The 23,058-nt window shown below is 43.0% G+C and overlaps 1 protein-coding gene across 1 annotated transcript in view; it reads left to right on the top strand.

Annotated features, from left to right (window-relative positions):
- NRXN3 (neurexin 3) overlaps nt 1-23,058 on the top strand; it is a 1,814,506-nt gene that overhangs the window by 103,541 nt on the left and 1,687,907 nt on the right.

Raw genomic sequence — 23,058 nt, 5'->3', positions numbered from 1 at the left:
TACTTATGTACTTATGGGTTTCAACTATGCAGTTGACATTCTTTTTCCTTCTCTTCATGACCCTGATTGTGTGGATCTTAGTCAAATTCAACTTTGCCTAGACTCTGCGACTAATTGGCCCACGGACAATCACTTACGGGTCCTTTTGCAAAGCTGTGGTGAAAAGTGGCCTACGGTGGTGTGGCCATGTCTTTTGGGCATGTTCTGGGCCACTTTTTTACCACGGGTGGGAAAAAAGCCATTTTTTAATGGGCCACGGAATTGGCGTGCACAAAAATTAAAACTAGCACACGCCTGTTTACGGTCTGAGCCCTTACTGCTAGCCATTGACTTAGCAGTAAGGGCTCACATGCCACCTGCATGGTAACCATGCAGCATACGCCATGCTGGCCATGCTGCCGATTACTGCCAGGAACGCCCCTATGGTAGAAAATAGAAAAATGTTTTCTACTGTGTGATTCGGCACAGGCCAATCTCGGAATTATTGCATCCACTACCCTGCCAGTAGTACCTATTTGGCGTATGCGGCCTACATGTTGGCCCTCCTGCAGCTTTGTAAAAAGGCCCCTTAATTCTTAATCATGTTAAATCCAGTGCTTTGGGCTGTCTGGATACCCCTTTTGTCCTGAGGTTTTGCCCCCCATTGAGGGTATATCTATTCCCTTGGTGAGATCCTTTAACTACCTTGACATCTATCGTGACCAAGAACACAGTTTTGACTGCCAGGCTGGTGCAACTGTTTTTAAGTCCAGTTTTATTGCTCTTTGACATTTCTTTCCATCAGTAGATATCTGTACACCAGAGCTCGCCTCATTCTTCTATATGCTTTAGTTATCTCATCATTATTGTAATGTTGTCTATGCCACCATTAATGCCATTAATGCCATTGAGCCTGCAAATAGGTGGGAAAATGTGGGATACAAATGCTACAAATAAATAAATAAAAATGTAAGAATAGCTATACTGCGATAGTATCCCTTTTCCAGCAGTGGCCAATCCAGGTCACAGGTACCTGGAAGAAACCCAAATAGTAGCAAGATTCGGTGACAAGTAGTGGCTTCCCCCATGTCTGTCTCGATTGCAGACTGTGGACTTTTCCTCCAGGAATGTGTCCAAATCTTTTTTAAACCCAGTTTTGCTAACCACCACAAGCACATGCTCTGGCATTGAGTTCCAGAGCTTAACTATTTCTTAAGTGAAAAAATATTTCCTCCTATTCATTTTAAAGTATTACCATGTAACTTCATTGAGTGTTCCCCCCCCCCCCCCCCCCCCCGGTCTTTGTACTTTTTTTGAAAGAGTAAAAAAATTGATTCACTTTTACTCATTCTACACCACTGAGAATTTTGTAGTCCTCTTTCATATCTCCTCTCAGCTTTTACAAGCAGAAGAGCCCTAACCTCTTTAGCCTTTCCTCATATGTTCCATCCCCTTTATCAATTTGGTTGCCCTTCTTTGAATCTTTTCTAATTCTGCTATATCTTTTTTGAGATACGGTGACCAGCATTGCATGCAATACTTCAGGTGAGGTTGCACCATGGAGTGATACAGAGGTATTATAATTTGGAACCTTACAACTTTGGATTTTGACTCAAGTAACTGCTAGAGATTATATTGGGAACTCTGGAGAACCAGGCCAGAGACAAGTAAAGTGTAGTGCTGTGCTGAGAACCAGTAATATACGCCATGGCCCTGCAGGAACTTTTTACATTTAAAGAACATTTTTGTGTTATATTCTGTTCCGTACCTGCTACTTATAATAAACAGTATTTTCTTTTACCTGCAGCCGCTGTGTGCCTCTGTCTTACCTGGGCTTCGGGCCCAGCCTTATTCACGTTACCACAGGCAGACACATGGACAGAATCTAGGAAGAGCATGGGTGCTCCTCACATTTATGCACATAACTGTAGAGAATGCTGTAAGTTATGCACTTATTTCTAGCATGTAGGCACAAGTAACTAACTATCGGAGATCACTGAAGACTAGCCTATTCAACAAGGCATACCACGACGATCCATCTTAATGACCAGACAACGAAACTCAAGTCTGAACTGGATAAAACCTAACTTTCTATACTCAACTACCAAGGTCTACTGTACCACGAGTGAACTTTAACGCAATACCACTTTGTATCTTATTCTGATTATGAACTCTTTATACTTGACTACTTAATCTACTATCCAGCTTAAAACTTTTCGCCGGCGATCTTCCGACACAAATCGAGAGATTGCCGGGGAAAGTTAAAGGGGGCGTGTCGCCGGCGAAGCGAAGGTGGGGCATGGGCGGGCATGGGCGTGGCTACCAGATGGCCGGCTTTCGGTGATAATGGAAAAAAAAGCGGCGTTAAGTGGTATCTGGCCAGGTTTATTTGGTCCTTTAATTTTCACGACTAAGTCTCAAAAAGGTGCCCCAACTGACCAGATGACCACCGGACGGAGTGGGGGATGACCTCCCCTTACTCCCCTAGTGTTCACCAACCCCCTCCCATACTACAAAATTTAAAATGAAAACCTTTTTTTGCCAGCCTATATGCCAGCCTCAAATCCCGTACCCACCTCCATGACAGCAGAATTTGTTGTATTGTCTGACAGCCTTTCCGTGGCTGCGATGTGGCTCTCGGGTGAGTGTGACACCTTTTTTGTTAGGTGCCCTGCAGAGTCACATCAGCAATGCATTGTGGTGGGTGTAGGGTACTGGGCTATACTCCCATGGTGCTTTTCCCCCCTGCTAACTGGGTCAGAGTGTGCCCTGTTTTGTTTCCGGTAGTCCATGAGGTAGTGGCCATTTTTGTAAGCCAGTGTTAGATCCCTTTCATGTGTTACCCACGTTAGAAAACGTTCTTACCTTGAATGTTGCTGAAAGAGGGCATTGTACAGCATTCTGCCAGCTCGGACCTACTGCTAATCTCAGTATCAGGGAGACTCTTTGCCAGTGGGGCACAACCCCTGATCTGCAGTTAACTGTGAGTAAACGTGCTTATTCAAATAAAGCACTTTTTCAAAACATTAGTCTTCAGGTGCCAACTGCTTTGCCAAGGTTATACAGCAGCAACAAGTCCTAGAGGCCTGAGTGTGTGCAGGTCCCTGGAGCACTTTTAGTGGGTAGGGGGTTTGGGGGGGGGCTCAGCACCCACAGTAAGGGAGCTATGCATGTGGGAGCTGTTTCTGAAGTCCACCACACTGACCCCTAGGGTGCCCAGTTGGTGTCCTGGCATGTAAGTGCACTACAAATGCTGGCTCCTCCCAAGACCAAATGCCTTGGATGTCACCAGGTTGGAGATGGCCAACATTGTTTTCCATTATCGCTGAAAAACAAAACCGGCCATCTCAAACCCAGCGACATCCAAGGCATTTGGCCGGTCTAAACCGTATTATCGAAAAAAAAAGATGGCCGGCCATCTTTTTGATAATACGGTTCTGGCCAGCTGTTGACCCACCACCAAAATAGATCGCCGGCGATCTATTTCGCCGGCGCTGTTCGATTATTCCCCTCTAAGTCAATCATGATCTTTAATGTAATACCACTTGTATCTCTCACTCCGGAAATGGCGATCGCCTTGACGGAACAATGTAAGACACATTGAGCCTGCAAATAGGTGGGAAAATGTGGGATACAAATAAATAAATAAATAAATAAAGTACTTGCATAGCTCTATTTGCTGGTATAAGAGCTGGTGCCTGAATCATATGCAACTATTTAGGTTAATAAATTATATTACTTTCATATTCTGTGACGTAAAGCAGCCTGTTTTCCTTTATAGAATATGCTCCAATCATGCACCCTATAAACTCCTATATGTAGGTGCCCTGTTGAGTATTGACCTCTTGCATTACAAGGGAAGTTGACCAGATAGTGGGAAGTTCACTGAGATGTCCACATTAGCGGAGTATCAGATCAACAAACTCTGTTCTAATAGGAGTCAATTAGGGCTTTTTGTCTCTCTTTCTGTAGCCCGTAGCCACAAGGCACCCTGTCTAAGCAGGAAGGCCTGAGGAGAGCCAAAATAATCTGGAAGCTTTATACCTCCTTGAGCCTCGGCTTGTTTTAAGAGTCACTAGGGCAATCCTAGGAGATCTGTTTTTCTAGTTGAAGTCTTATCTATTTTCTGGTAGAATATATTTGGAATTTGTATTTATTTATTATGAAATTCAGCCAAGGCAGTGTACAGCAAGAACAATCTGGACACAGGGAATAGATAATTTCAGCAGAAAAATATATTCAAATAACAGTACACACTCCCACTTACAATGTAGACACAATACACAATAAAATATCTTAATTAGACAGCATAAGGGGTAAGTAGAGGTGGGGCATATAGACAGATAAGATAGAGTAACAGGAGTAAGATAGAAAATACATTTGGAGGTCAGGCAACCAAAGTACAATTCAGAGGCAACAAAACTCTTTGTTATAGTGTAGTTTAGGTCAAATACGAAAATAAGCTTGTCTTCCTTCTCAGGTTAACCAAGGAGATCAGAGGGAAACAGTAACACAAGAATGTTAAGGAATTATAGTATAGAGGGCCACAGATGAAACAACGAGGCAAAGCCAAGATATGGAGGAAGCAATTTTATTCAAGGACCCAACATGGCCTGTGTTTCGGCGAATGCTTGCATCAGGGGTCAGGATGTTGTTAGGACAACAAAAGTCTTCCAGTCAGTATATCCTATGGAAACACCTTTTGTCCAGAATAGAGACTGTTTAGCCCTTGAAATTTTTTCCCCTTCTTCTTCTTATGCGCCAACTATTCCCTGTGGATGCTTATATTGAGGCTTAGCAATAATGTCAATGTAAAACTTATGTACCACTATATCCCTTTATGGTTTCAATGTGTTTCACAAATTAAAACACAAATTACAATACACAATCAACATAGTTCAAAGTACTAGGTAACTAACCAACTCAAATAATCAACAGTTATCAAATAAGAAAGTTTTCAATTTCTTACAATAAGATTAATAATTAGTCTGCAATCTTATTAGGGAAGGTAAAGAAATTGCAGCAAAAGAAAATAATGACCTAAAAATTCATAAAAAAAATGAACACCCATAGAACTAATGGGTTGAAATATTAATAAAACACACAAATGAGACAAACTAAACGGTAATTCTGACATCAACCCACAGACTGCCTAAATTTAGAAAGAATCCTTTTACGTACTGGAAGCCAATGCGATGCTGCCAAATATTAAACACTATCAAACTTCTTGATCTTATAAATCAATTGAGCTGGAGTATTCTGAATAAGTTGTAACTTATTCAACAACTTTGAGGATAAACCCAAGTACAACACATTATAATAATCTAAATGAGACAAGAACAAATAAAGCAGAAAAACTTGATGAAAATAACATCTTATCAGATGTAATTGTCTCATTAAAAAAATGTCTTTTAGCCAAAGATGGTTGATTTGAGGATCTAAAGTTAAAGATGAATCAAAAATGACCCCCAGAACTAAAGATTTATCCTCAATAGAAAGAGGCTTGCTTGATGGAAGTACAACGGTGTTAGGAACATTAATTCCAGGGTTCTTGGACTTTAGTTTTATTAGTATTCAGCTTCAACATATTGGTCATGGCCCAATGCTGAATCTTGTCCATATAGGATGACCATTGAATAATAGTATCACCAAAACCATCAAGTACAGGTAATTAGCATTAAAATAGCATCAGCATGAGAAAGTAACAACTTATCTGCTTTCTTCTTACTAGAACCTAAAGATGACATGAATAAGTTAAAAAGCAGAGGAGATAGTGAAGATCCCTAGGGCTGTTTACATCCAGAAGACCAAAACCGAGAGACTAAATTATTTTTTTCGGAAACAGTAGTTTCGATTAATTAAAAACTCCTGGAACCAGGAGTTAAAAACAGAAGCTGCTACGGCAATCTGACTCAGCCTTCCAAGTACAAATCATGATCCATGGCATCAAAAGCTGCAGAAATATCAAATTGAAGCAAAATAGTCTGCCTGTCTAAACACAACTGTCTTTTAATACGAGAAGTTAAAACTAATAATAAGATTCCAGTACTATGAGCAGGCCCGAAGCCAAACTGTGAAAAGTGTAAACATGAAAACCTTTCCAAATACTCAGCAAACTGTCTACTAACATAAGTCTCAATTAGTTTTGTAAAAAAAAATGTTATACTAGCAGCTGGACAAAAATAACAGGCTGAAACAAATCCAAACCAGTTGTCTTAGCTATTGGAGTCAACACAAGTTGGCCTGCATCAGCAGGCAAAGAGCCCAGCCTTAACAAATCATTTACGACTAAAGTTATCCATTCAACTGATATTGATGGTATTGTTGAAAACAAATAAACAGAACAGCTATCCAGTATAAAATGAGAGTAAGAGTACTTTCTCAACAGGGACCCAACTTCTTCCACAGATATAGGAGAAAAGGTGCTTCAATACTGATCCACGGTAACTCCATTTTTGACCTCAGAATAAATAATAGTTTAGTCTTATAGCACACTGTTGATTTTTTTTCCTTTTCCAAATCAACATGAATTTGAGTTACTGTGTTTAGAAAAATAATCTGGTTCTGGTTGTCCATTGTGTTTAGTTACCTCTGTCCTGCCTTGTTGAGTCTGTTAGTTTATCCTAGTCCAGGCTGTTCTGATTCCTGCCTGTGCCAGCCCAGGTGATTTGTCTGCCAAAGCTCTGACTTTGGTCTAAGGGCTCACCATTCCTTTTAAAGGGTTTCTTGTTTTGTAAGACTTATGGGCAGTTGAATTTGAATTGGAAGCTTAGCCGGTAGTGGGAGGCAGGGCTGGTGGTTGGGAGGCGGGGATAGTGCTGGGCAGACTTATACGGTCTGTGCCAGAGCCGGTGGTGAGAGGCGGGGCTGGTGGTTGGGAGGCGGGGATAGTGCTGGGCACACTTATACGGTCTGTGCCGGGGCTGGTGGTTGGGAGGCGGGGATAGTGCTGGGCAGACTTATACGGTCTGTGCCGGGGCTGGTGGTTGGGAGGCGGGGCTGGTGGTTGGGAGGCAGGGATAGTGCTGGGAAGACTTGTACGGTCTGTGCCAGAGCTGGTGGTGAGAGACAGGGATAGTGCTGGGCAGACTTATACGGTCTGTGCCAGAGCCGGTGGTGGGAGGCGGGGACAGTGCTGGGCAGACTTATACAGTCTGTGCCAGAGCCTGTGGTTGGGAGGCGGGGCTGGTGGTTGGGAGGCGGGGATAGTGCTGGGCGGACTTATACGGTCTGTGCCCTGAAAAAGACAGGTACAAATCAAGGTAAGGTATAAACAAAAAATGCCACATGTGAGTTTATCTTGTTGGGCAGACTGGGTGGACTGTGCAGGTCTTTTTCTGCCATCATCTACTATGTTACTATGGATGTAGATTTATTATAACCCGCCTTTATCCAGAGTGAGGTACAAAAAAACATACATAAAGAGGTTTACAAAATATAATATGTAAAATTGAGAATGTGAGCAAGAGATTTCTTTTTTATGTTCTTTTTTTTAGTGTTTAGTGATTATGTATAATGTGTATTGCATTTTTTAGTAGTTTTTAGGTATAGGCAGAATATAAATTAATAGACTAAACTAAATTTCATACCAGCAGAGGTTGCAAAAGTCAGCAAGTTTTTCTTAGCTGTGGCCATTGGGGAGTCTTTTTTTGAGCAGTAGAGCCATGATTTGAGGCTTTAGGTAAACACAGAATTGGTTCTTTGAAACAGTCCTTGTGGGAGCTATCAACCTATGCATGCACCCACAGCCAAGCTCAAGAGTGTCCCCTGGATAGAAAGTTATGCAGTTCATAAAGTGTTTGATCTTGCATAAATAGCTGGTCATGGAATTCAAATGCTGAAATCTCCAGTAACGGGCTTTGGATTAACCAGGTGCCAGCCTCGTGGCTGCAGTGGATGTTCGAGCACCTCCTAATACTGAGCAAACCTCTTCACTGTGTCTGAGGAGGGGGTACGTTGTACTGATTTTTAGCATTAACCCCCGGAATCTGTAAAGGTTGGCCAAATTTGTCGTTAACAATAAATTATTGGCATTAATTTGGACTTACCCCTGCATCTACCTACGTACTATTCTATAACGCCGCACACTCAAATTGTCTTGCGTGCAACTGACAAAGGGGTGTGGCCATGGGAGGGGCATGGGTGAGTCATGGCATTCCAAAACATTTAGGTGCAGAGTTATAGAATTTCTGGGTTGAGCTCCAGGATTTACACCAGGTTTCAGCAGCCGTAAGTCCTCATGCTCAAAGCTGCGCAAGGGAATCGGTGTTTAAGGGTGTTTGGCGCAGAGCCCCCTTGATAGAATATGAGTTGTTAGAAACTGGTGCCTATGCTTTCAGCGTGTTTATTAGAGCCTCCTACTAGCAATTCTGGTTTTCTTGGAATGGAAAACCCTTTGAAAGATGTATTTGTGAACGGACACTCTTAAGAGAGATCCAGCATGCAGTGAATCTTAGGAGAAGATGCTTAAAGAAGCCTGTCTCTCATAAGACACTTTTGTGGGTTAAGCTTATTCCTCCACTGTTGATAGGATATTTATTATATTTTCTTTCATAAGCACATAAGCACCGCCATACTGGGAAAAGACCAAGGGCCTATCAAGCCCAGCATCCTGTCTCCGACAGCAGCCAATCCAGGCTTCAAGAACCTGGCAACCCCCCCCCCCCCCCCCCCCCCCAAATGTATAATGTTCAATGGACTTTTCCTTCAGGAATCTGTCCAAACCCTCCTTAAACTCCGTAAGGCCAGCCGCTGCCACCACATTCTCCGGCAACGAGTTCCAGAGTCTAACTACACGCTGAGTAAAGAAAAACCTTCTCCTGTTTGTTTTAAATCTACCATATTCTAGCTTCATCTTGTGTCCCCTGGTTCTATTATTGTGTCTGTCCGCTCTACTCCGCTCATTATCTTGTAGACTTCTATCATATCACCCCTCAGCCACCTTTTCTCCAAGCTGAAGAGCCCTAACCTTCTTAGCATATGTTGGAGAATGTGCTAAATAGCATTTTCTCATAAAATATTTTCACTGTAAGGAGTTCAGCAGGGAGGATTTTAAATAGTAACCTAAGAACATATCATGCAGCTAAACAGATCCATAAATCACATTTGGAAGTTTATAATAAGAAGATTAAGGAAGCGAAGAGGGAGTTTTTTTTGTTGTTGTTAAGAAGATTCTGAGTGAAAAGAACGATTCAAAAATGCTTTTTTCAGGCAGTTTGCTCAAGTCAATCCCATAGGAATTTTCAAAAGGATCATTCTAAAGGCATCAGATTTGGTTTCAGCTCTGACACAAGTTGTTCTGTTGAGAGAACAGTTACGTAGGAAAACAGTCATCCAGCCTGCCTGATCCAAACGCACCCCCCCCCCAAATTCTCTATATTGTGTCTTAATTTCTGCAATGAAATTGAAACGTATTCTGTAAACAATGTGTGTAACTAGCTGTCAACGGGATGTTAAGCAATTTTTAGCACTAATTGGCGTTAATTACAATTTACACACATACAACTTGCTAAGCATATACTGTAATGTACACGTAAATTCCAAGTCGCATAGTTAAAAAGGGGGTGTGGTTATAGGTGTAGAATGGGCGTTTCTAAAATCTATAGAATCCACCCACTCTGGGCCTAATGTAGACATCGGGATTTATGCCAAGTAAAACGTGGCCTAAATGGATGCGACCAAATTTGGTCGCGTGGAGAGGTGCTCAGAGTATTCTATATACCACGCAGAAATTTAAGCCTATTCTATAAAATTTAGGTATACCTTACAGAATGTGCCTAGGTATATTTTTTCCACATGGATATTTCAGGCGCCATATTTAGAATCTAGCCCAGAGAGCGTAGAAGTTCTAGAAGCCTTATCAATTAAGGAATCTGTTCTAATGGAAGCTATGTTTCAGGATTTTCATCCTTTGTCTTACACATCTATGTCGGCCATTTTGAAATCCTATACATGTGAATGCTGCCAATTGAATACAAAGCAAACTCAATCTTAATTTCTAATTAGGTAGGAGAAATATACAGTGGGAGATTAGGGAGGATTCCACCTTTAAATCGTCTTGTAAGGGGCTGGCTGAATTGAGCACTTTTGAAAAAGCAGCAGCTGTAAATTTCAGTTTTGAAATATTGGGGAACACACATGCATTCCCTTTCTGAAATGGAGACTACATGGGAAGATTTTGGTCCTACCCTAGGTCTGCCAAACCATGCCGCCTTACAGTCACTGTTCCCAGTAGGAGGGGGGTTCAATATTATGTTTTCAATTGCTAGGGACAGGCAGATTCCCTGGAGTCCTGCTGAACTTGCCTGTCCCTCACTATTGAAAATGTAATAGTGAAACAGCGCCACCAACTGGAAGGACAGTAGGTGGAGGACTCCCACTCAGCTTAAAAGGAGCCGTGCATGAAATCTGCATGTAGTATGGTTTTCCATTTGTAAATAGTAGCTTTCTGAAATCAGTACTTGTACATGTCTCAATGCTGTTATTTGCACATGAAAATCAGGAATAAGAGCTTCTAAAATCAGGGTCTAGGCATGTAAATCTTGGTTTAGACACAGTAAAATGCTTTATAGAATTATTCCCAATGAGTCTTCTAGGGGACCTTTTACTAAGCCGCGTAGGCGCCTACGTGCACCCGACATGCGCCAAATTGGAGTTACCGTGTGTCCCTTGCGGTAATTTCAACTTTGGCACGCATCTGCAAAATATTTTTTATCTTCTGATGCGCGGCAGCTATGCGCGTAGACCATTACTGCCCGGTTACCGTGTGAGACCTTACCGCTAGGTCAATGGCTTTTGGTAAGGTCTCAGACCCAAAATGGATGGGCGGCAATTTTCATTTTGCTGCATGTCCATTTTTGTAGGTACGCTAAAAAATAATTCTGCGCGCGCCCAAAACATGCGTCTACACTACCGCAGGCATACCTTAGTAAAAGGACCCACTGGACCAGTGATTCCCAAACCTGGTCCTGGAGGCCCCCTAGCCGATTAGGGCTTCAGGATACCCACAATGAATATTCATGAGAGAGATTTGCATGCACTGCCTCCACTTCATGCAAATCTATCTCATAAATATTCATTGTAGATATACTGAAAACCTGACTGGCTGGGAGGCCTCCAGGACCAGGTTTGGGAACCACTGTTCTAGACTCTTGCCATTATGTAAGCTACAAATGATGTGGCTGAGGCTGGGGCTTTCTTATCATGTTATGCCTGCCCTTGAAAAAACTTCACTGGCTGCCAGTGGGATCAAGAATTACATTTGATTTGCTGTGCTTGATTCATAAATTGATGACCGATCAAGGTTCTCATTATTTGAGGGGCAGGCTAGGAGCTTATTCCTGAAGAAAAGCACAAAAATAATTTGAAGATCCTGCCTTTTGCTTTTAACTGCAGTTGTCTGTCAGGCTGGTTGAGACCTGCAAGCTTGTCGTTTCACTGGCTGGTCCTACCCTGTGAAAGGGCTGAGGCTCTTAAAGGACTCTTTCTTAGAGCCCCTTTTACCAAACAGTGGCGAAAGGGGGCCGTGGCTGGCGTCTGAGAGTGTTTTACACGCACGCCGAGGCCTCCTTTTACAGCAGCTGGTAAAAGGGAAATCTCGCCTTCCTGCAGGAAATGGCTATGTGGCAAGTAAAGCACTTGCCACTTGGCCATTTCAGGGGGGAGCCCTCCGCATTAACCAGGTGGTAACCTGGCAGCGCACAGCACTGCACGATTACCACTGGGTACACGCCGGTGCTACAAAAATAAATACATTTTTTGTAGCACCGGAAATGACGGCACGCTAGGGGTGGGAAGTACCGCCAGGCTGCTGTGGTAGCCCAGAGGTACTTCCTGTAAAGTGCTAACAAATTGAAGACTTTCCAAAGGCTGATTGAAAAATCATGTTGTACAAGCTTTGCAAAATAAGGGCTCCTTTTAATTAGCGACGGGAAGCCCAACTCCTATAAAGAGTTTAGTGCGACTTATGTCGAGAAATGAAGTACATCCATCATAACTACATAGTAAAATTGAGACAAAAAGAAAAGAGCTTAAACATAAGTGCCAACACTCATTGATTGTTATACATTCCCTAAAACATAATGAGTAGTGGTCCTTATCTGAATCGGTAAATCATTCCAACATTTTGCGGATAAATATGGTAAACTTAATGCATGTAATGACCTGAATCTAATACCTTTGGGGGAAGGGAATGACAGATCCAAAAAATTGCCAGCTAGTCTCCTATTCCTAATTTTAGGTAATAATATCCATTGATTTAAATATTCAGGCAAATTTCCATACAAAATCAGATAAGTCATGCTTAAAAATCCCTCTTGCCTCAACCGGGAGCAAATGTGGTGACCACTTCGGTTTATTGATTGATGCATGTTTTGTGGACGAATTTGTATTTTATTATATTTGTTTTTATTATTATTATTTATTTATTTATTTAAAAATTTATATACCACCTATAACTAAGTGGTTTCCATTAAAAAACCATTTATAATAAAACAAATCAACAATAAATAAAACAAAAACATAGCAACATCACTTAACAGCAAAGAGGTTAGGTCAAGTCCAGAGATAGTTAAAAAAAAAGTTTATTTTGATGTATTACATTTTACATTTTTGTTGTTTTGTAACTTGAAGTGTTTCTTGTGTTATCTTGTAGGTTGTTTTGGGGCCCTTTTACTAAGCAACGGTACAAAGTGGCCTGCGCTATTTTTAATGCTTGGGTTTCCCACTCGCTGAGGCCACTTTTAGCATAGCAGTAAAATGGCTGCAATTTCTATTTTCCTTTTAATGTGCTTATTTCATAATTAGCAGTAAGGGCTCCCACGCTAACTGCACACTAATCAGGACAGTGCCTGGTGATTTACCCGTGCTACTAAATTAGCAGAGCATGCCTACTTTCCTTCTCTAAATATGCCCTCCACGCAAAAAAATTGTTTTATTTTATAGTACGGGATTGGCGCGCATCAACCCCAGAACTGCCACGGGACGCCGAAGCACGTCCCGTGGCAGTGCCTTTTTAGTATGCGGTAAGCACGTGTTAATTCTTATTGTTGCTTAGTTAAAGGGTCCATTTGATAAAAGATAAGATGACAATTTAAAAATGTAACTCACTAGTAAAAATACATCCTAGCAGATCTAGAAACATAGAAACATGACGGCAGATAAAGGCCACATGACCCATCCAGTCTGCCCATCCTCTGTAACCCCTAATTCTTCCTGTTCCTAAGCAACCCCACATGCTTATCCCATGCCTTTTTAAATTCTGGAACAGTTCTCGACTCCACCATCTCCACCGGGAGGCCATTTCACGCCTCCACCACCCTTTCTTTGAAATAATACTTCCTTAGGTTACTCCTAAGTCTATTCCCTCTTAACTTTGTCAAATGCTGCCTCATTCCAGAGCTCTCCTTAATTTGAAAAAGGCTCTCTTCCTGTACATAAATGCCCTTGAGATATTTAAATATTTCTATCATGTCTCCTCTCTCCCTCCTCTCTTCCAGCGTATACATGTTGAGGTTCATAAGCCTGTCCCTATAATTTTTGCATTCAAGACCGCTTACTAATTTCGTAGCCACCCTCTGGACCGACTCCATCCTGTTTATATCTTTCCGTAGGTGCGGTCTCCAGAACTGCACGAAGTACTCCAAATGGGGCCTCACCAGAGACTTATACCACGGCACTATCACCTCCTTTTTCCTGCTGGTCATGCCTCTCTTTATGCACCCAAGCATCCTTCTGGCTTTGACCGTCGCTTTTTCTACCTGTTTGTAAAGAAGACAAGTGTTCAGTACAGAGGAAAAAACGCACATGGAGCACATTACTCTATCTTATCTATCTAAGTGTTCCGTCTTTGCTTATACCCTACGCTGTCTATGAAAATGTTCTGTTACGTATTGTGTTGACATTGTAAGTAGTGTACTATGCCATTCTTTGTATTGTTATTTGAATATTGCTATAATTGTCTATTGCTTATGTTTGACTTCTTCTTGCTGTACACCACCTTGAGGGCTTTTTTACGAAGCCGCGCTAGCGATTCCCATGCAGCAAATGAGAGGAAGCCCATAGGAATTGAATGGGCTTCCTCTCGTTTGCCTCACCGGGAATTAGTAGCGCAGCTTTGTGAAAGAGGGCCCTGCGTGAATTCCTTCAAAAAGGTGGTAAATAAATAAATAAACAAACAAAAATTTAAATAAACAAATTAAATAAATAAATGTAAAAATAAACATGATCCCCCTGATGAGCTGTCAGTACATCACAGAACTTAAGCAAATCACCCAGAAGTCTGGAAATTAACTTTTATTTTCTTTATAGTTTATTGTCTTGTCCACAGCAGGTTATTCGACCTTCTCTACTCATGCATTTTGGATAAGCTCTTCGGGAAGGGACACTGAACTACCTCATACTCCCCTGTTTACCAAGTTGCGCTAGCGACTGTCATGCGTTAATGCAGACCCAGCACATAAATGGACCACTATGGACCAGGGGCGTATCTGCATGGGGTCACAGGGGCCTGGGCCCCCGCAGATTTCGCCTTGGACCCCCCTACTGCCGTCAACCCTCCCCCGCCTACCGCCGTCACCTACCCCCGCCGAGGTCCGCTTCCTCTGGTCCGGTGCCTTTAAAAATGTTACTTCAGCTGGCGTGGGACCCCCAACCCCCGCCAGCCCAGCCGATGTCTTGTTTTAAGTTCTTCTTCCATCCTCGTGCTATTGAAAACTGCCTGCCTGCATCCCTTCCAGTTTCGGACTGAGTCTGACGTCGCAGCACGTTGTACGTGCAGGACGTCAACGTGCTGTGACGTCAGACTCAGTCCGAAACTGGAAGGGATGCAGGCAGGCAGTTTTCAATAGCACGAGGATGGAAGAACTTCTTAAAACAAGACCTCGGCTGGGCTGGCGGGGGTTGGGGTCCCCCGCCAGCTGAAGTAATACTTTTAAAGGCACCGGACCGGAGGAAGCGGACCTCGGCATGGGTGGTTGACGGCGGTAGGGGGGGGCAGCGGCCGGGGGGGGGGGGCTATAATGTGCCCCCTCACTCTAGCCCCTGCCCCTCCTACCGCCGAACCTCAGATATGCCCCTGCTATGGAGTCTCTTACCTTTACCCGCTCCCCTTTTACACCCTATTCTTTCTATCCTCACAATCTGTTGTATTTGTTTCACTACTGGATTGGCGATAGCCTTTTCGGTTTATTGTAAGCCACATTGAGCCTGCAAACATGTGGGAAAATGTGGGGTATAAATGTGATAAATAAATAAATAAAAATGTACTTCGAATGCGCTATGTCGGCGTTGCTGCGTTGCTTGGTAAACAACATATCTGACATGATATTACAATGTATACTATTAGACCAAGCATACCTGTAGCCCAGAGCTCATTTCTTTTCCCATGTCAACTGCATCACATTTTAAAATGTTTAACCAGGAAGTATGCCAAATCTTTTCTCCTCTTGGCCCAAAATAGACCTTCTTAGTCTCTGAAAGTTAAATGGCATTATTTAATCCAGTCTGGCTTTCCTACTAATTTTCTCCTCCAGGTATTCGTCTGTACTTCTGCTGGGTTAATTTTAGTGCTGCTCCATCAGACAAGTTCTGGTGATGTTGATCAGTGCATAAAAGCATTGCTTAAATGGTCTCAAAATTGCCTATCTGCAGACTGTTTTGATCACAAGGGTTTTCAAGTGTCAAAGTCATTTGCAGAACTAGCTAGAGAGAATGCATGAGCACAGAGCTTTTTTTTCTTCCCTTCCAAAGATTGAATAAATAAATGTGTTTTTTTTTTCTATTGTGTGCTCAGCATTTGATAGTGATCTGTTAAGGGGGAGAGAAAAAAAAAAACAAGAGAAAAGCAATGATATTAAATATTTACAAGAGTGATTTACTTGTATAATGTGGTGCCATATCCCTGTTTAATAGTGAAATCAGCTACCGTTGAAAGATATGGCATTCAAGGGTTTGGGCTGTGAAGGTCACTGCCTTTCCAATGTCAAAGCAATTTAGAAGAAGAATGATTGTCTCTTTTTTTAGCCCTATTTTTGGCTTATCTCATACTATCTTTGTTTTGGAAGCTTTTCTCAAAATAACTGGGAATAAATGTGTTTCAGGACAGGAGTGCCTCTCTTTCTTTTCAATCTTTCTTTGATATAGTGCAGAGTAGCATGGTGTTTTGCGCCTGCACAAGACCTGGTTGGGTTTAGAAAGGTTCGGCCAAGTTCCTGGAAGAAAAGTCCATAAACTGCTATTAAGTTAGACTTGGAGATAGCCACTGCTTAAGTAGATGCTTTTGAAGATCCTCCCAGATAATTGTGACCTGACTTGGCCTCTGCTGCAAACAGGATACAGGGCTAGACGGACCTTTGTTTGACCCAATGATGGTATATTTTATGAGGAAAATATTTAGCTACTGGCAATTAACGTCTTGTTTTGTTGCTGCCGATGTTATGTCTAGATATCATTGCCAGGCCATGTCAAGTTATGTGTGATATTCATCACTTAATTAAACTCAAGCCTGTACTAGATAAAACCTAACTCTCCATACTTGACTACCAAGGTCTATCCTACCATGAATGAACTCTAACGCAATATTACTCTACCTCCAATTCCGAATATGAATTCTTAATTACTTGACTGCTTATTTATCAGAAGGATGCTCTCCGCAACACCATCCAAACATAGGCGGTTTACAAATCTACTTCCAATGCCCAGGTGACATTCACAAATTGAAAAGGAGAAAGCGGCTGGAAAAAAGATACCATTTTTCATTTTCTTCCTAACGAAGAGATGTCTTTTAACAAAACAACCATAAAAGTAAGGTAATTTCACCCGAACAGGGAGACCAGAAGCTGTGCACTTAAACTGCAGTGTAAAACCACAACACACACTGAGGGAGGTAACTTACACAATGTCCACTATGGATTTTACACTGATTTTCAGAGATTACACCAGAGAACATCTGCTTTACATAAAGGTAATGAGCATCAACCTGAATGCAGCCTCTGCCCATTCTTTTCCAACCCAACCTGAGAATGCGGGTAAATTGGTACGTACCCAAGTGAATGGCTTTGGAAATTGCCTCCATCTGGGTTAATTGTATAAAACATTTTCAACACATGGAAGAGGGAAAGAGAGTTGATATACCGCCTTTCAATGGTTTTTGTAACTACATTCAAAGTGGTTTACATAGTATATACAGGTACTTATTTGTACCTGGGGCAATAGAGGGTTAAGTGACTTGCTCAGAGTCATAAGGAACTGCAGTGGGAATCAAACCCAGTTCCCCAGGATCAAAGTCCACTGGACTAACCACTAGGCTACTTCTCCATGCTGGCTGACTGGATGGAGTTTACTAATCTGCATGCCATGTGTAGGTACTTCCAGAGAAGTAGCTTGGGTGTAACAGGGACAGAGCTGCAGTGTACCTGCGTGTTTTATAACACATGTATGTGCACACAGAGAGAACATGCACATGTTCACATCTTCTTTGGAGCAGGTGTAAATTTGTGCAAGAACATTTGTTTGTTACTTGAGGGGGAAGGGTCGGGAGAAGGGTCTTTGTAGGATCCTATCTTACAAAGACACGTTTTTGGACCTGGTGTAAGGGGTGGTGCTATTATAATTTATTTATTTATTTGTTACATTTGTATCCCACATTTTCCCACCTATTTTCAGGCTCAATGTGGCTTAAAGGTGTTCGCCAAGTCCGGTAGAGAAAGAAATACATGGTGATGTTGTGGTCGATTAAGGTTCAGGCGCAATAGTGATCGAAGAGCGGAGAGGTTATATAGTGTCCATTACGAGCTTTGGTTTTGCTGTGTTGCAGAGTGTAGGTATTTATGTTGGGTCGGTAGGGTATGCCTTTTTGAACAGGCATTGATTTTAATCAGTAAAGTTCACCCCCCTCTTTGTGGAATTTTAGTCAGTAACATGCAGACATGGCCACATAACATTCCCACTGCTGCAAAAGTGGGGTCTTCAGCAGTGTGCTTACACTGAGGTGGACTTTGCATAGAGCGTACGGGTAGACAGATGAAAAATATTGTCATTTACACACACACTTGAAAAGTATTGGTGCAGATGTTTACTGCAGTTCCAGGGCTGGTGTACAGGTTCACACCTGCTAATTACACTAGTATCTTTCAAGAGAAGTAGGCACCCACCTGTCTTTATGAAATCACCTTGACATAGGCATTGTAAAAGAAACTTTAAGTGGGAACCTCTTCCTAATTAAGTTATAATTAAGAAAATGAATGCAAAGTCCAATAGTTCAGTCTAGACTGGGGGTTTTCAACCCACTCTTTGGGACACACTTAGCCAGTCAGGTTTTCAGCATATGCATGAATATGCATGATCTAGATTTGCATACTCTATCTCCATTGTATACAAATCTTGCTCATGCATATTCATTGTGGATATCCTGAAAACCTGACTTGGCTAGATTTGTCCCGAGAAGTGGGTTGAGAACCCCTGGTCCAGACATTAGACCTGCTGGGTATTTTGATTGCTGACTGATAGTCTGAATCATGCCATTTGCCTTTAAGATATCGTATGATTTTTTTCATTTACTTTAGAAACTTGTTTTGCTTGATACAGGCCATATATTCCTTTCTTTCTTATTTTGGATTCACACACACATAAACACACCATTATTTCAGAAAATAATGACTAGAAACCTCCCCAAACTGTGCTTTTTCCAAACCATTTAATATACAGTTGAAATGTTTGTTACGTAATGCTGCTCATCTGGTCCCCAATCGGTGCTGATAGATTATAGGTTCATATTGTCTTCGATTGGCAGATAATTAGTGCAGTTAAATAGTAACCTTTGTTCTCTTGTCCTGGCTGTAAATTGCAGGCGTTTCTGTTCTATCCTAGAGAGTGTTTCTATCGGCTGGAAGCAGGAATTAAAATGTCTTTAGTGCACATGATCTGGAGTATACAAAATCTGTAAGAGAGAGCACATTTTAAAGGGATTTAGCTGAGTGGCTAAGGAGTTACCTAGTTAAATTGGCTGATTTCACAAGGTGGCGAGATTTAGGTATAGTAAAAATGGGTATTCTGGGAGATAGGTTTAGTTCAGGAGTAACAGCTTTGCACGCACAAATTTTACACCCATAGAATGATATCATTCGTTGAGGTGGATCAAATTTATATGTGACCTTTTCCAAGCTCCAATCTCCCTTCCTCCCAACTGATTACTGTGTAATGAGGTACTCCCAGTGCACCCCTTTTCCACTTGATTGCCACATAAACATTCTCCCCTTCTGGAGGAACCCCAAACTCAACTGGATTCCCCATCTGACTACCAATGTCAAGATAAAGTGGTAGCCCCACTCAGGACTCTTCCCCAGCCACCAAAGTGACCCTCACATCTACTAAGAATCAGTATTTCACCTTCTGGAGGGTCCCTGTTTTCCCTGGCAGGTGGCGCTGTTACGAAGACTTTGGTTCTTCAAAAGCTAGGCCCATTTCTCCTTACATAAGTACATAAGTGTTGCCATACTGGGACAGACCAAAGGTCCATCAAGCCCAGCATCCTGTTTCCAATCCAGGTCACAAATACCTGGCAAGATCCCAAAAAAAGTACAAAACATTTTATACTGCTTATCCCAGAAATAGTGGATTTATGGGTAGTATTATCTGCTGTTCCACCTGAAAGTTGAAGCCCTCTGCTCAGTGGAACTGGAGAGCTCAGTGGATTGCCATTATTTCCCTGCTTTAGAGAGTGTATTATCCAAGTTTTATCCAAAGTGTTCCATGGATTGGGGAGGAAGAGGAGGTTGCTCAAGATCATTGTGTCAGAAATGGGATTTGATCCCTAGTTTCCCTGCCCTTACCACTGCTCTAACCCCAAAATTGATCTCCTTGTCTTCAGTGTGCAATGAGCAAAGGTTGCTGCTGCTAATACACAAGTAACTTAGCTGTTGTATGACCATGGTGGTGTGGTGATGTTTTGTTTTCATACCTGTATGCAGCAGAACACAGATATCGAGTGGAGGAGTGGCCTAGTGGTTAGGGTGGTGGACGTTGGTCCTGGGGAATTTAGGAACTGAGTTCGATTCCCACTTCAGGAACAGGCAGCTCCTTGTGACTCTGGGCAAGTCACTTAACCCTCCATTGCCCCATGTAAGCCGCATTGAGCCTGCCATGAGTGGGAAAGCGCAGGGTACAAATGTAACAAAAATAAAATAGATACTATTGGAGATTGTACATGGAATGTTGCTACTATTGGAGATTCTACATGGAATGTTGCTATTCCACTAGCAATATTCCATGTAGAAGGCTGCGCAGGCTTCTGTTTCTGTGAGTCTGACGTCCTGCACGTACGTGCAGGATGTCAGACTCATAGAAGCAGAAGCCTGCGCGGCCACATTGGTGATCGATCTGCAAGGGCCGACTTCTGCATGGAATGTTGCTAGTGGAATAGCAACATTCCATGTAGAATCTCCAATAGTAGCAACAGTGGAGGAGTGGCCTAGTGGTTAGGGTGGTGGACGTTGGTCCTGGGGAACTGAGGAACTGAGTTTGATTCCCACTTCACGCACAGGCAGCTCCTTGTGACTGTGGGCAAATCAGTTAACCCTCCATTGCCCCAGGTAAGCCGCATTGAGCCTGCCATGAGTGGGAAAGCGTGGGGTACAAATGTAACAAAAAAAAATATCACTATGTTGAGGCAACTGTCGGTTTTCTTGGGTATTGGGCAACATCATTGCTACGCGTGTTCTGCAGTAACCAAAGGGAGTGCAAGTCTCAAAAAGCAAGTCACAAACATATTGAGTTAGTTCAATAAAATTGTGTTTGCTTGGCTTTTATTTCAGTGTATCCAGGTGGATTAGCACTCTTCAGCTTTGATAAAGAATACTTCCAACTTAATCTTGCAGCAATAGTCCGCTGGCAGAGGACGAGGTCGATGACAGTCCCTTGGCTGTACATTCTGTCATCACCCTGTTCCTTTTATAGGATTTTAGTGACAGCCCTGAGAACAAGAGCCCGGTCTCGTCCTTCTCTGTTTGTTTCCTACAGCCGCTGTTGGCGTCGCTGCCTTGGTGAGGTGTCGTTCTGGGGTTTCACTACTTATTGGTCCTGATGGGTTTAGAATTCCAGGATTTGATATTGTCTCCCCTTGACCCCTTGATTCACTGATGCCTCTTTTTCCACAGCAGCTTCTCCTGTCTTTTTTTTTTTGTGTTAATTGGAACGTTTTCCCCATTGTTGTTTTGAGAGAGAGTGTGCGACGGAGACCTCCGTCCTTGTGTTTTTGCTGTGAAGCTCAGATTGGCACTGGCCCTTTTCAGGGTGCTGCAGTTATCTGGGAGGTGGACGGATGTAAGAGGTTTTGGATTGGATTTAGTAAGACGAGAGAACTGCATGAACTACGAGAGGCTGTTCTGGACATGCAGAGGTGGTGGCCTGGGCTGAGTGTGACCCTCAGTACATGTGCTCTCGTAACGTAGAAGCAAGGGAAGCTGGACTGTGTGAATGGTGCGGGGCCTTCATTCTCTTTTTGGGACTGGCGGGATGGGTCCTCGGCATTTTGACCTTTTATTCAGTAATGTAGTAAACTCTGGGATCCAGATGAAAATATGGGGTTGGGAAATGAGCTGCTGAGCCTTGATTTCGTCACACGGAATGGTGCATTCAGCTTCTAGCAGGATCGATAGGTAGTTTACAGTTTGGTTTATAGTTTATTTCGATTTGCTAGACCGCTCTAGGTGCTAAAGCAGAACAGAGCGGTGTACAGGCTAAAAAAAAAATTTGAAACAGGAAAGGAACTGCAATTAAAAATAGTAAAGGTCAGCATTCACACCATACAGTTTAGAGAAACAAGGAAGGAGAACAGGAAAGGACGATCTCTACCTGGTGAAGCTCATGCCATCTAGTCTGACCTTCCAAAAGCCTGCCTAAAAACCAGGCCTTCAGGTTGCCTTGAAAGTTTTAAAGGAAGATTCACTATGAAGGGGAAGTGAGAGATTGTTCCCTATATGTGATGATAGAAAGTAGAAAGCTCTGTGCCTAGTACATTCATAGTGGGCAGTCTTGGGACCGGGAAGGACAAGACAATGGTCATTGAGAGAGTGAAGGCACCTCCCACCCCCAAGTCGTGCAGGCAGGCCCTTCCTCCGGGCCTATCTGAATCCCTGGTAGTGCAGCAGGGGTCATTGGGAGCAGGAGCACAACTCCTGCCCCTTGCTGCGTCAGTCTAAAATAGGTGCCACGACCTCTTGCGGCAGCTCGCAATACTTTGAGAGGTCACGGCAGCCATTTTAGACCAGCACCACAAGGGGCAGGAGCGAGCAGGATGTGCTCCTGCTCCCAGTGACCCCATTGGAACACTAGGGATACAGGTAGGCCCGGAGGGAGGGCCTGCCTGAACGGCTGGGGGATGGGGGTCTTGCTGCAGGCTGGGATGGAGGAGGGAAAGAAGGGGACATTGGTGGTGGGGGGGGGGGGGGGGGGGGCTTGAGGGGGCTCATGGGCTTTAGTAAAGAAAAAAAAGAAATTTAAAAAATGTTTTGAAAAGTTATGTGGGTGCAGGCCCGATATCTGGCCCCCACATAGCTGTCCTAAATGAAGCTGCTTAGCTATGCGGGTCTTTCAGCACTGAATATTGCCAGCACCCGCTTAAGCTGGGGCTCCTCCCCTGTGCTGCCCCCCCAGTGCCGCCTCTGATCTTCCCACTGTTCGGGTGATCTTGGGATATTCAGCAGCACTGTCAATTTAAGTGCCACTAAATATTCACGGTTAGGTGGCAGGAAGCTATTTAAGCGGGCAGGAGAGGTTCCTGCCTCTTAAATCACTTTGAATGTCAGCCTCGGAGAGAATAAGAGCATGAAAATCATCGTGGTTGAAAAGGTGATGAACTGCATGAAAAAGAAGGAAAGAAACTTTCGCCGGGTGTGATATTTGGGTCTTGAAGGAGAGAGAGAGGAGTCCCAAAGGATCCCAAGATACCAGAAACTAGTGACCCATGTAGAGTGAGGGTTGAGACCGGGGGGGTTTACAGAACCTGAGAACCAATACAGCCATTACGATCAAGTGCCTTGCTAAGGAACCGCTCTTTCTAGGAGACTCACAGAGCATTCGTGGGTC

This window comes from Microcaecilia unicolor, chromosome 9 (assembly GCF_901765095.1).
Source record: "Microcaecilia unicolor chromosome 9, aMicUni1.1, whole genome shotgun sequence".
Taxonomy (NCBI): domain Eukaryota; kingdom Metazoa; phylum Chordata; class Amphibia; order Gymnophiona; family Siphonopidae; genus Microcaecilia; species Microcaecilia unicolor.
This window is presented reverse-complemented; position numbering and strand designations above follow the sequence as displayed.